Raw genomic sequence first — 11,776 nt, forward strand, 5'->3', positions numbered from 1 at the left:
TACAGAATCTTTCCAGATCATTGATATCCTTCTTCTACGCTTGTTTACTGCCTTCTTCAATTCAAACAACAGGTTTTCAATGGGGTTCAAATCCGGAGACTGAGATAGGCATTGAAAAATGTTGATTTTGTGACCAATTAACCATTTCTTTGTGGAATGTGATGTGCGCTTGGGGTTACTGTGTTGCTGGAAGATCCACTTGCGGCCAAGTTTCAGCCTCCTGCCAGAGGCAACCAGGTCTTTAGCTAAGAACGTCCTGGTACTGGGTAAAGTTTATGATGCCGATGACCTTAACATTGCCCCAGCCAGGACCGGTGGAAGCAAAATAACCCATAACATCAAATATCCACCACCATATTTTAAAGGAGATATGGGGTTATTTTCTGCTTATTGAATCCAGAGGTGCCAAAAATCTTTTTCGATTGTTTTAATTCTTGCTTAACAAAATAACTTTTTCTGAGCAATTGTATTAGTACTTTTTTTTTTATTTCCCATCGTTTTGGAGCATACAATATCGTTCAGTATTTATATTATTTATTTTATACAGTATTTTTTGCTAATCTTTATCAAGGGTGCCAATAATTATGGACCTGACTGTATATCAAACATTTACAAATGCAGTGATTTTAAAACAATTATTAAGTGTTTATTGAATTCAGAATGAGACGGAGCAGGAATAAACACTTCTATTGAACACATCAAAGGGTTAAAATTCAGATTACATCATCGACTCCAGCTGAGGAGCAGCCATCTTTTTCCAAGACCAACAATTTCACTTTCACCGAAGAAAAACAAATAGATATTTCTTTATTAATTATCTCAAACAAGCGACTATTCCGTTCCTTCGAGACAAATACCAACGAACTCCAAGGAACATCGGTAAGATTTGCATGTCAATGTTTCAATAATTCTACTGTCACTGTTTTTCATGGCTGTTTCAATATGCATCACTGCCACCGGTTGCTTTGGTGATGCATTGTAACAGTGCAATAATAAGTGATGAACAGTGGATACAATGTCGCGAGGCTAGATTTGGCAAAAACATAATGGCAGATCTTGACAGGCTATTCTCACGATAACGGCAGGTTTTGTATGTTGATTGTATGTAGAAAAACTCATATGCGTGACCACAATACCATGCAACTTTTCTGATAATGTATTAGGTAACCTAACACACCTGACATTTTGAAATATTGTCTATCTACTTGGCAATAGCCCCACACGTGCATTTGTCACCAATTAAATACATCTCATAGTGGGGGGATTTGAGCTAAATTCGATTAGATGTAGTGTTCTTATGTGAGGAAGTCTATTAAATGTTAAAAGTCGCAATCAGCCGTCGCTACATCCATTTTGGACTTGTACATTAATTATATGTACCCATTGATTCTAGAAGAATATAACTTGTTAATGCAACTTGTTAATTTCATACCCCATCAGAACCCAAAATATAAGCTTGTTTTACTCCAACATTTGTAAACAAAGAAAATGTAAACAAACATGGTTAAAACTATCATTTTGATATCATGGATGGTCAGTCCTTGAGTCCATAGCTATGTCTATGAATTTGAGAGAGGTTACATTTATCCAGCCCCATCCCATAGCTTTTTACCGAACTAGGAGTGGGGAACCACTTTGTTGTTGTCAATAGACATGGCAGCTCTGTTTCTAGCTCCTTATTGTTTCTACTGCTGATTGACGCCTTGAGATGAACTCTAAATGCTCTGTTAAAACTCTGGGAGTTTATATGCCGCTTAACACTGTTAACAAACCCGACATATATTTGAAGTCTTTTCGGACTTCATTCGTTTTGAAATCCCACTCACCAAACAAACCCATGTAACCAGAAAGCGTCTCTCAAGGGAAAACCGTTTCTAGATTGAGCCAGATTGCTCTCCCAGCACCCTTTCACCACTGTATGATGCACATGGATGTGACTGTGGGTGTAGGGCCTGAGAATATAATGTATCCATCTGAGCCAGCAGCACTGTGAGGGATGGAGGAAGGAAGGAAACGGATGTAATCATGGGAACTTAACTGTTTTCCAAAGTGGAGGCAGGAAGTCAATCAGCTCTGGGGAGATGACAGCCAATGAATGCAGAGGAGTGAGAGCGAGAGAGAGAGAGCGAGAGAGGGAGCGAGAGAGAGAGAGAGAGAGAACCGTTTTTGACAGAGAGGTGCTGTGTGCTGCATTTCATGTTGAATTTGAGAGAGATGGAAAACATGTATGGTACATGACGGTCTACTTCATAAACTATCTTTCATAATTTATTTAATCTCTGTTGCAACAGATGCAGATGTATACAACGTAAATTGTCAAATCAATGACAAACTCTTGAAGGGCAGACCACCTGGAAAATTGCACACTCCTTTTCTTCTTTGCTACCGTTTTCTGTCGATGTTGGTGTGTCTGGCACGGTCCATTGATATGGGCCCATTGCAACTAATGGAAGAAGCCTGTTTACATTACAGTCTTACGAGGGTCTACAGAAGGGCAAAGTTGTATATTTAAAGTCTGTTTATTGAAGCAGCTAGCCTGGACAGCATCAATGTTCTCACACTCGTTCAGTAGTTCATGTTGCAGTAATTTTGCAGAGCTGGTGAGAAGTTCAGTTTGCATCGAGAGTCCAAAAGATAAGATAAAAATCGAATCAAATTGTATTTGTCACATGCACCGAATACAACAGGTGACAGTGAAATGCTTACTTACAAGACCTTAACCAACAATGCTTTAAGACATTTTAAGAAAAAAAGTGTTGGAGTATAAAAGTTCAAATAAAAGTAACAAATAATTCAACTGCAGCAGTAAAATAACAATAGCGAGGCTTTATACAAGGGGTACCGGTACAGAGTCAATGTAGAAAATTGAGGTAATATGTCCATGTAGGTAGGGTTAAAGTGACTATGCATAGATAATAAACAGAGAATAGCAGCAGCGTAAAAGAGGGGTCTGGGTAGCCATTTGATTAGCTGTTCAGGAGTCTTATGGCTTGGGAGTAGAAGCTGTTAAAAAGCATTTTGGACCTAGATTCGGTGCATTGATACCGCTTGCCGTTCAGGAGCAGAGAGAACAGTCTGGCTTGGGTGACTGGAGTCTTTGACAATTCTTTGGGCCTTTTTCTGACACCGCCTGGTACAGTGGTTATTCCTTTAAAAGTTTGAGCTTATGCTGCTACCGTTTGTGGTAGATGGTGACGTATTGTGGTAAATTGCGTCATTCTGGCAACAGTGGATGACACTTAAATAACGTGCCATAGAATGATGCGGAATCCTGCAAGCTGTGCTGCAGTACGCCGCAACTTTTAAAGGAAGAACCACTGTATAGAGGTCCTGGATGGCAGGGAGCTCGACCCCAGTGATGTACTGGGCGATAGGCACTACCCTCTGTAGTGACTTGCGGTCGGATGCCCAGCAGTTACCATACCAAGCGGTGATGCAGTCAGTCAAGATGCTCTCGATTGTGCAGCTGTAGAACTTTTTGAGGATCTGATGTCCCATGCCAAATATTTGCAGCCACCTGTCGTTCCCTCTTGACAACTGTGTCGGTGTGTTTGGACCATGATAGATCCTTAGTGATGTGTTACACTGAGGAACTTAGAGCTTAGGACCTAAAACATTCCTAATATTGAGTTGCGCCCCCTTTTGTCTGCAGAACAGCCTCAATTTGTCAGGGCATGGACTCTACAAGGTGAGGAAAGCATTTCAAAAGGTTGCTGGCCCATATTGACTCCAATGCTTCCCATAGTTGTGTCAAGTTGGCAGAATGTTCTTAGGGTGGTGGACCATTCTTGATACAAACGGGAAACTGTTGAGCATGAAAAATCCAGCAGGGTTGCAGATCTTGACACACTCACACCTGGCAGCTACTACCATACCTCGTTCAAAAGCACTTAAATATTTTGTCTTGCCCATTCACGCTCTGAATGGCACACATACACAATCCATGTCTCAATCGTCTCAAGGCTTAAAAATAATAATTTAACCTGTCTCCTCCCCTTCATCTACACTAATTTAAGTTCATTTTGTTGAAGTGAACGTCAATAAGGGATCATAGCTTTAACCTGGATTCACCTGGTCAGTCTATGTCATGGAAAGAGCAGGCGTTCTTAATGTTTTGTATACTCAGTGTCTATTTAGTTCATTTAGCAGGTGTTCTTATCACACCATAGTGCCATCAGACTTCTGATACCAATGCAGGGTAAAAGGGGGGCACAAAATGTGAATCGCTATTTTTTTTTATTATAAAGAAAAGTTTTTCATATTTAAAAACAATTACAAAATACATTGGTGTAGTTCGGCCTGGTGTAATTCAAATGACAAAATACATTGGTGTAGTTCGGCCCGGTGTAATTCAAATGACAAAATACATTGGTGTAGTTCGGCCCGGTGTAATTCAAATGACAAAATACATTGGTGTAGTTCGGCCCAGTGTAATTCAAATGACAAAATACGTAATTATGAATTTCAAATACATAAATACTGCCCATCTCTGGGTATTCATAGTGAGACAGCACAGCGCAGGGAGAGGGCAGGCCAGACATGGTGGTTCCCTGGTGTTCTGGGGTGTGTTTTCTCAGCCCAACTGTGCTGTCTGTCCGTATTTAGGCAGGAGGCCTGTTACACTGTTCTGACGCTGTTATTGTTACCATTTATTCCAATGAATAAATGTTATTCCTAATCTTTTCTGGGGAATCGTAAGTGTATACAGCACTTTGCTGGGCCCATGCGAACAGACTTGAATGTATTATGAATACTACAAGAGCGACATGTTTTCTGTGTGAACATGATCCAGAAAGTCATGACAAGCATTTGTTCCTCATTTATATTTGGGTTGAGTGGAATGTCGGTTCCAGTGAATTTGTTTGAATAACATGTTCACACCTCATGAGATACTACCCTCCAGTGTAATGATCCCGGTTGACATCATCCCGATTCCCAATGCAGTTAGAACTGATTCCCGGCATCACATTTCCATGGCACAGCATCAATTTCAGTAACATGAACAGCATGACAATCTAAGGGCAGGGAGTGCTAGAGATGAGCAGGGAATCGGAAGCATTTCCCACTGAGTCAGCGGGATGGCAGGCTGGTGATTGTGTTACACAAAGGACACATAGGGTCAGCAGCACTCTGTCTACTCACAAACACATTAAAGCGATGGGTCTCTGCTCTCCATGGCCACTTTGGGCTTCTAAGAAACAACTTTCTTTCAAGAGACAGATTTTCCTTTTGTCCTCACTCTGAAAATGTTTTTACTCTAGCATCTTGTCTCCATTGCTACTTTTAAATGTTTGGCATATATATAGTATATACACATGTATACCCTATCTAAACAAAAGTACTTGGACACCCTTTCAAATTAGTGGATTCGGCTATTTCAACCACACCCATTCCTGACATGTGTATAAAATTGAGCATGCAGCCATGCTTTCTCGATAGATAAACATTGGCAGTAGGATGGCCTTACTGAAGAGCTCAGTGACCTTCAACATGGCACCGTCATAGGATGCCGCCTTTCCAACAAATCAGTTAGGGAAATTTCAGCCCTTCTAGAGCTAACCCCGGTCAACTGTATGTGCTGTTATTGTGCAGTGGAATCGTCTAGGAGCAACAACGGCTCAGCCACAAAGTGGTAGGCCACACAAGCTCACAGAATGGGGCTGCCAAGTGCTGAAGCGCGTAGCGTATAAAAATTGTCTACCAAGCTCCAAACTGCCTCTGGGTGAACTTGACTGGCCTGCACAGAGCCCTAACCTCAACCCCATCGAACACCTTTGGGATGAATTGGAACGACCGACTGTGAGCCAGGCCTAATCACCCAACATCAGTGCCCGATCTCACTATTGGTTTTGTGCCTGAATGGATGTCCCCGCAGCAATGTTCCAACATCTGGTGGAAAGCCCTCCCAGAGGAGTGGAGGCTGTTAAAGCAGCAAAGGGGAGGACCAACTCCATATTAATAACCATGATTTTGGAATGAGATGTTCGACGAGCAGGTGTCCACATAGTTTTGATCATGTAGTGTATATATAGTTACAGCTTGAATTGAAAGTGTATTACATGTATGTTTTGTGTCATTGGTGTAACAGTTTTCCTCCTCTTCTGAGGAGGAGTAGGAAAGATCGGACCAATGCGCAGCGTGTTAAGTGTCCATTTTTTAATGAAAGATAAACGAACATCGAATACAACAGATCAAGAGAAATAAAAGAAAACCGAAACAGTTCTGTATGGTAAAACACAGACACAGAAAACAACTACCCACAACCCATAGTGGGAAAACAGGCTGCCTAAGTATGGTTCTCAATCAGAGACAACGATCAACAGCTGCCTCTGATTGGGAACCATACCAGGCCAAACACAGAAAAACAAAACCTAGAATACACAACATAGAATGCCCACCCCAACTCACGCCCTGACCAAACTAAAACAGAGACATAAAAAAAGGAACTAAGGTCAGGACGTGACAATTGGCCTACACACAATACCCCATAATGTCAAATTAGAATAATGTTTTTAGAAATGTTTACTAATTCATTAAAGATAAAAATGTGAAATGTCTTGAGTCAATAAATAATCAACCCCTTTGTTATGGCAAGCCTAAATAAGTTCAAGATCACTCTGTGTGCAATAATAGTTTGGATTTTTGAATGACTACCTCATCTCTGTACCCCACACATACAATTATCTGTAAGGTCCTTGTCGAGCAATGCATTTCAAACACAGATTCAACCACAAAGACCAAGGAAGTTTTCTGATGCCTGACAAAGAAGGGCAACTATTGGTAGATGGGTAAAATAAATAAAATAGACATTGAATATCCCTTTGAGCATGGTGAAGTTATTATTACACTTTGGATGGTGTATCAAGGAAGGAAACCATTCAGGGATTTCACCATGAGGCCAGTGGTGACTTTAAAACAGTTACAGAGTTTAATGGCTGTGATAGGAGATAACTGAGGATGGATCAACAACATTGTAGTTACTCCACAATACTAACCTAATTGACAAGAGTGAAAAGAAGGAAGCCTGTACTGAATAAAAATATTCCAAAACATGCATCCTGTTTGCAATAACACACTAAAGTAATATTCAAAAGAAATGTGTCAAGGAAATAAACTTGAATTCAAAACATTATGTTTGGAGCAAATACAGTACAACACAACACATCACTGAGTACCACTCTTCATATTTTCAAGCATGGTAGTGGTTGCATCATGTTATGGATATGCTTGTCATCGGCAATGCTTGTTTTTTATAAAAAATAAACAGAATAGAGCTAAGCACATGCAAATTCCTAGAGGAAAACCTGGTTCAGTCTGCTTTCAACAGACACTGGGAGACAAATTTACCTTTTAGTAGGACAATAACCTAAAACTCAATGCCAAATATACACTGGAGTTGCTTAACAAAACAACATTGAATATTCCTGAGTGGCCTAGTTACAGTTTTGACTGAAATCGGCATTCAAATCTATGGTAAGACTTGAAAATGGCTGTCTGGCAATGATCAACAACCAACTTGACAGAGCTTGAAGAATAACGTGCAAATATTGTCCAATCCAGGTGTGGAAAAATTCTTAGAAACTTACCCAGAAAGAATCACAGCTGTAATCACTGCCAAAGGGGATTCTAACATGTATTGACTCAGGGATGTGAATACTTACATACATTTGATAATTATGTATTACATTTTCAATAAATTTGCAAAATTTTCTAAAAACATGTTTTCACTTTGTCATTATGGGGTATTGTGTGTAGAGGATGAGAGGAAAAAATCTATTTAATCCCATTTGAATTCAGGCTGTAACACAACAAAATGTGAAATAAGTATGAAATATGAATACTTTCTGAAGGCAATGTATATACTAGAATTTGAAATGGTAAAATATCAAGAGGTATAGGCTACATCCTTATTTGGTAATACTGGAGCACAGGTCATTGTGTTGTATAGTATATCTGTTCCATTGCAGTAGTATCTGCCTCATTATTTTATCATAGGTCATTTTAGTTGGACTAAATGACGACCTCAAACTCTCCCAGTAACATTGTTTGAATGGAAACTTGCCATCTGGAAAGCAGAGCAGCACTCCCCAACTGTGATTTTAGACCAAAACAGATACTCCCTCCCTACTCCCATGCCCATGCCATGAGTCCCAACATGCCAACGGCCAAGTGGAAGGCTATTTCTGTCTGCGGTCGGCCGGTCCAGCCGCCCCCTCCTCCACTGACCCAATGCTGAGTGCAGTGGCCCGCTCCGCTGCCTGGACCCTACAGGGGTTCTCAGTCATGGCCACTGGAGAATTTATTAGACTTATGGGAAAGTTACAGTGTTTGAAATGGGGGAATTTTGGGGGGGGGGGGGGGGGGGGGGGGGTTAAGGATGAGGAAGTCCCCCTCCTCTTTCTGCAGTGCTGCAGTAGTCAGTCTCACACGGTTTTCGTTTGTGCAGTTCTGAGTGCGGTGAGACCCATATGGCCTGAGACACACATGGAAAAGGAGGCTTTTTTTCCTGTCTTTTTTCCAGCAGCTTATTCTGGCAAGTACTATCAGCTATTTTTAGCCATACAGTAGACCTCCTCTGGCTAACTGGTGGCTATTGAGGTTCAAGTTATAAATGTGTAATGTGGTAACATACCATTTTTGTCTCTATTCCACAGACATTTGAGTTTTTTCCCAATCCTCTTTCTGTCACCACTGAGGATTTTTCATTTCAACTTCTTCTGTTCTAACTCCTGTTGTGCTGAATTGCTTTTAAGTCTTACTATTTCCTGATAGGACATAATGATTTTTTTATTTATCTCACCACTGTCTGTGTCTTCTCATGAATGATCCAGATAACAAGCAGATCACAGGCTTTGCCTCCCATGTCTGTCAGTTGTTTTCTACAGATGTGTCCCAACAAGTCTCAAATGAGTCCATGCACTGTGATCAGATTTGACATGGCGTAGCTACTTAGCATCAAATTGCATCTACACCAACCACGAGGACAAACACGATGACCATGGATCCATGAGGACACTTTTAACCCCCAGGATAGGGTGGAATTCTTACTACGATGACACTCAATGCTTAGTCATGTGCACTATGTGGCTCACTTCCTGCCCTAGGTGGTGACACGGTACATCCCAATTCAGTGGACTGCAAGTGAACTCGGGCGAGGCAGGCTTTGAGCTGTCGCCTCGGCCCCAACAGAGGTGGCCTCATGCTCACTAGGGGTTTAACCTTGTGGTACACAAGGAACCTATGACATAGATATGCTGTGTCAGTTCAAAGGGACAAAGATTTAGTGTTGGCATCATGTGTATTTTGAAGAATGTGCAGGGGACAAGTATTAATTTCTACACTATTGTGAAACCAATCCACTGCCAGTAGGCCATGTGGGTTACACAGAATCAAACCCCTGCTGCGATAGCAGACTTGTTGTGTCAGGAAGAGGTCAGCTTTTGAGTCATACAGGCAGCCCATTGTCTGGACATGTATACATCCTCATCTGCCTCTTGGTTGTAATTTACTGAGGCAAAGTGTTTCATCATTTTCCTTCAATTCACGAGAGGCTGAATATATCTCACAGGAGAAAGCATCTGAGCAAGCAAACAGCACCCCTCTATCTCTCTCTGTGTAGGCCATCTATCTGATGCTGTCTGGTCCAAACGAGGATGACATTGTTGCCGCCATAGCATTGAAGGCATGGGAAGCCAGCGAGCGTTTGGCCTCCTTTGATTAAAAAAAAGTAGAAAAAATGCATTGAGCTAAACTGAGCTGAAACTGTGAATGGTCCTGGCGCAACAACAAAAAAGTGTCAAAGGAAGCCAGCTTGGATTTTGGCGTCACTCCTATCAAATCCCATTGAGAGCATACGTCATTGACAGAAAAACTAGAATTGTTGTATCTCGTTGTGTTGTTGTCCTCTGGTTGCTAGCTAGCTAGCTAAAATTGTCCCCTTCCTAAATTAGCCATGGATTGAGATAGAGATTTGTTTGGACTTTTTTTTGGTTTTACTTAATTCTCCTTAATGGCATATGATTATAATGGCAATTCTGATCCAACCATGAATTCATATATTGTTGTGCCCCTGGGCTGAGAGGATGGAAGTTCAATATGTACAGTAGCTAGATGTAGAAGGCTAATATTAACTAGCTAACATTGCCCATGAATGGAAGTTAGGGTAGCAAGCAAGCATTTTAGCCAGGTAGCCTAGGACAACAAAAAATAAAGGTGTGTAGTGTATGACTGAGTGATAGTTTGGTCAGCATGAAAGAGAGTAGGATGGCATTGGTGTTTCTCTTAGTAGGGTGAGTTTTTCTACTTGCACGAACGCGCATACACACACGCACACACAGAAATCAGAACCATGGACAGCCACATCATATTTAGCTTACATTGATTGGATTAAATAGGTTTTGGTATCTTTTAGTTGGCACTGTATTAGACTAAGCAGAGGTGATTTAATGATCAAATCAAATCAAACTTTATTTGTCACATGCGCCGAATACAACAAGTGTGGACATTACCATGAAATTCTTACTTACAAGCCCTTAACCAACAGTACAGATAATATTTACTAAAGTAGACTAAAATAAAAAGTAATAATAAAAAGTAACACAATAAGAATAACAATAGCAAGGCTATATGCAGGGGGCACCGGTACCGAGTCAGTGTGCAGGGGTACAGGCTAGTTGAGGTAATCTGTACATGTAGGTGGGGGCAAAGTGACTATGCATAGATAACAAACAAACAGCGAGTAGCTGCAGTGTACAAAAGGGAGGGGGGGAGTCAATGTAAATTGTCCGGTGACGATTTTATTAAATTGTTCAGCAGTCTTTTGGTTTGGGCGTAGAACTTGCAACCTTCCGGTTACCAGTCCAACGCTCTAACCACTAGGCTACCATGCCGCCCCAACTTGCGGTAACTCTCTGTGATTCTTAATCTATAGTTGTTTAGTGGTCTAAGAATGTCGGAAACATTAACTTGCTTGACCATTCTGTAGGTCATGTAACTGTACGTTACATGCAATATGCGCCGTGGACTTCACTGGACAGAGGTAGCTATCCGGTTTTGTGATAAAACAAAGGTGTTGTTGAATTTATTCGTCCACTGTGTCTTCTTATTGTCTCTGCCTTTAGGCCTATATATCACCGCCCCAATGCGCAAATATGGCTTTCCCAGTGATTTTACCCACACACTGCTACTGCATATCAGTAGGGGGCAGCATAGAGACCCTGAGGGATGACTGCTCTAGGAGATGAAGTCACAGCTGGACCCTATGGCTTCAGTGTGCCTGTTTTCCATATCTTAAGGCTGCCACTCCAGTGAAGAGCTACTGATCTATAAATACCTGTCCTGTTATTGTTTAGCCCCAACCAACACTGCACTCTGCTCACCAATTAGCGTCACCACGGCAACCCACTCCAATGAGATGCAAACTTTCAAGCTGAAAATCAAGTCTCAATCTGGTTTACATGTTGGTCTATAATTTCCTTTTGAGAGAATATTTTTTTCTCATTTCAAAGTGACTGGGAAAGGGGGTTCAATGCTAAAAATATATTTTCTCTGTGTGCCAGTTTTCCAGCGCCATGACCTATTTAGTTGTACAGCAGCACTGCCAGACAGTGTCCTCTCCTTGCTCCCTCTCGTACTGTCACAGGTAAACCCAGATAACACCTCAAGGTTGTCTCACCCAGTTGAACTATTCATCTCCTCTACCACTGTGCTGTAAATCATCAATTGAACATTTACTTTCAATTTACTTGAAAGGACTTCTTATAATCCAATATGCGTT

At 41.2% G+C, this 11,776-nt stretch overlaps 1 protein-coding gene across 1 annotated transcript in view; it reads left to right on the forward strand.

Moving 5' to 3' along the window:
• The first annotated feature begins 716 nt into the window (after nt 1-716).
• The window catches only part of LOC110538463 (myocardin-related transcription factor B), a 41,724-nt gene continuing 30,664 nt past the window's right edge, over nt 717-11,776 (forward strand). The window contains exon 1 of the mRNA XM_036938322.1: nt 717-879. The gene's annotated coding sequence lies outside the window, so the exon portion shown is untranslated. The remainder of the gene's footprint in view (nt 880-11,776) is intronic.

Source organism: Oncorhynchus mykiss, chromosome 12, assembly GCF_013265735.2.
Source record: "Oncorhynchus mykiss isolate Arlee chromosome 12, USDA_OmykA_1.1, whole genome shotgun sequence".
In the NCBI taxonomy this organism is placed as follows: Eukaryota; Metazoa; Chordata; class Actinopteri; order Salmoniformes; family Salmonidae; genus Oncorhynchus; species Oncorhynchus mykiss.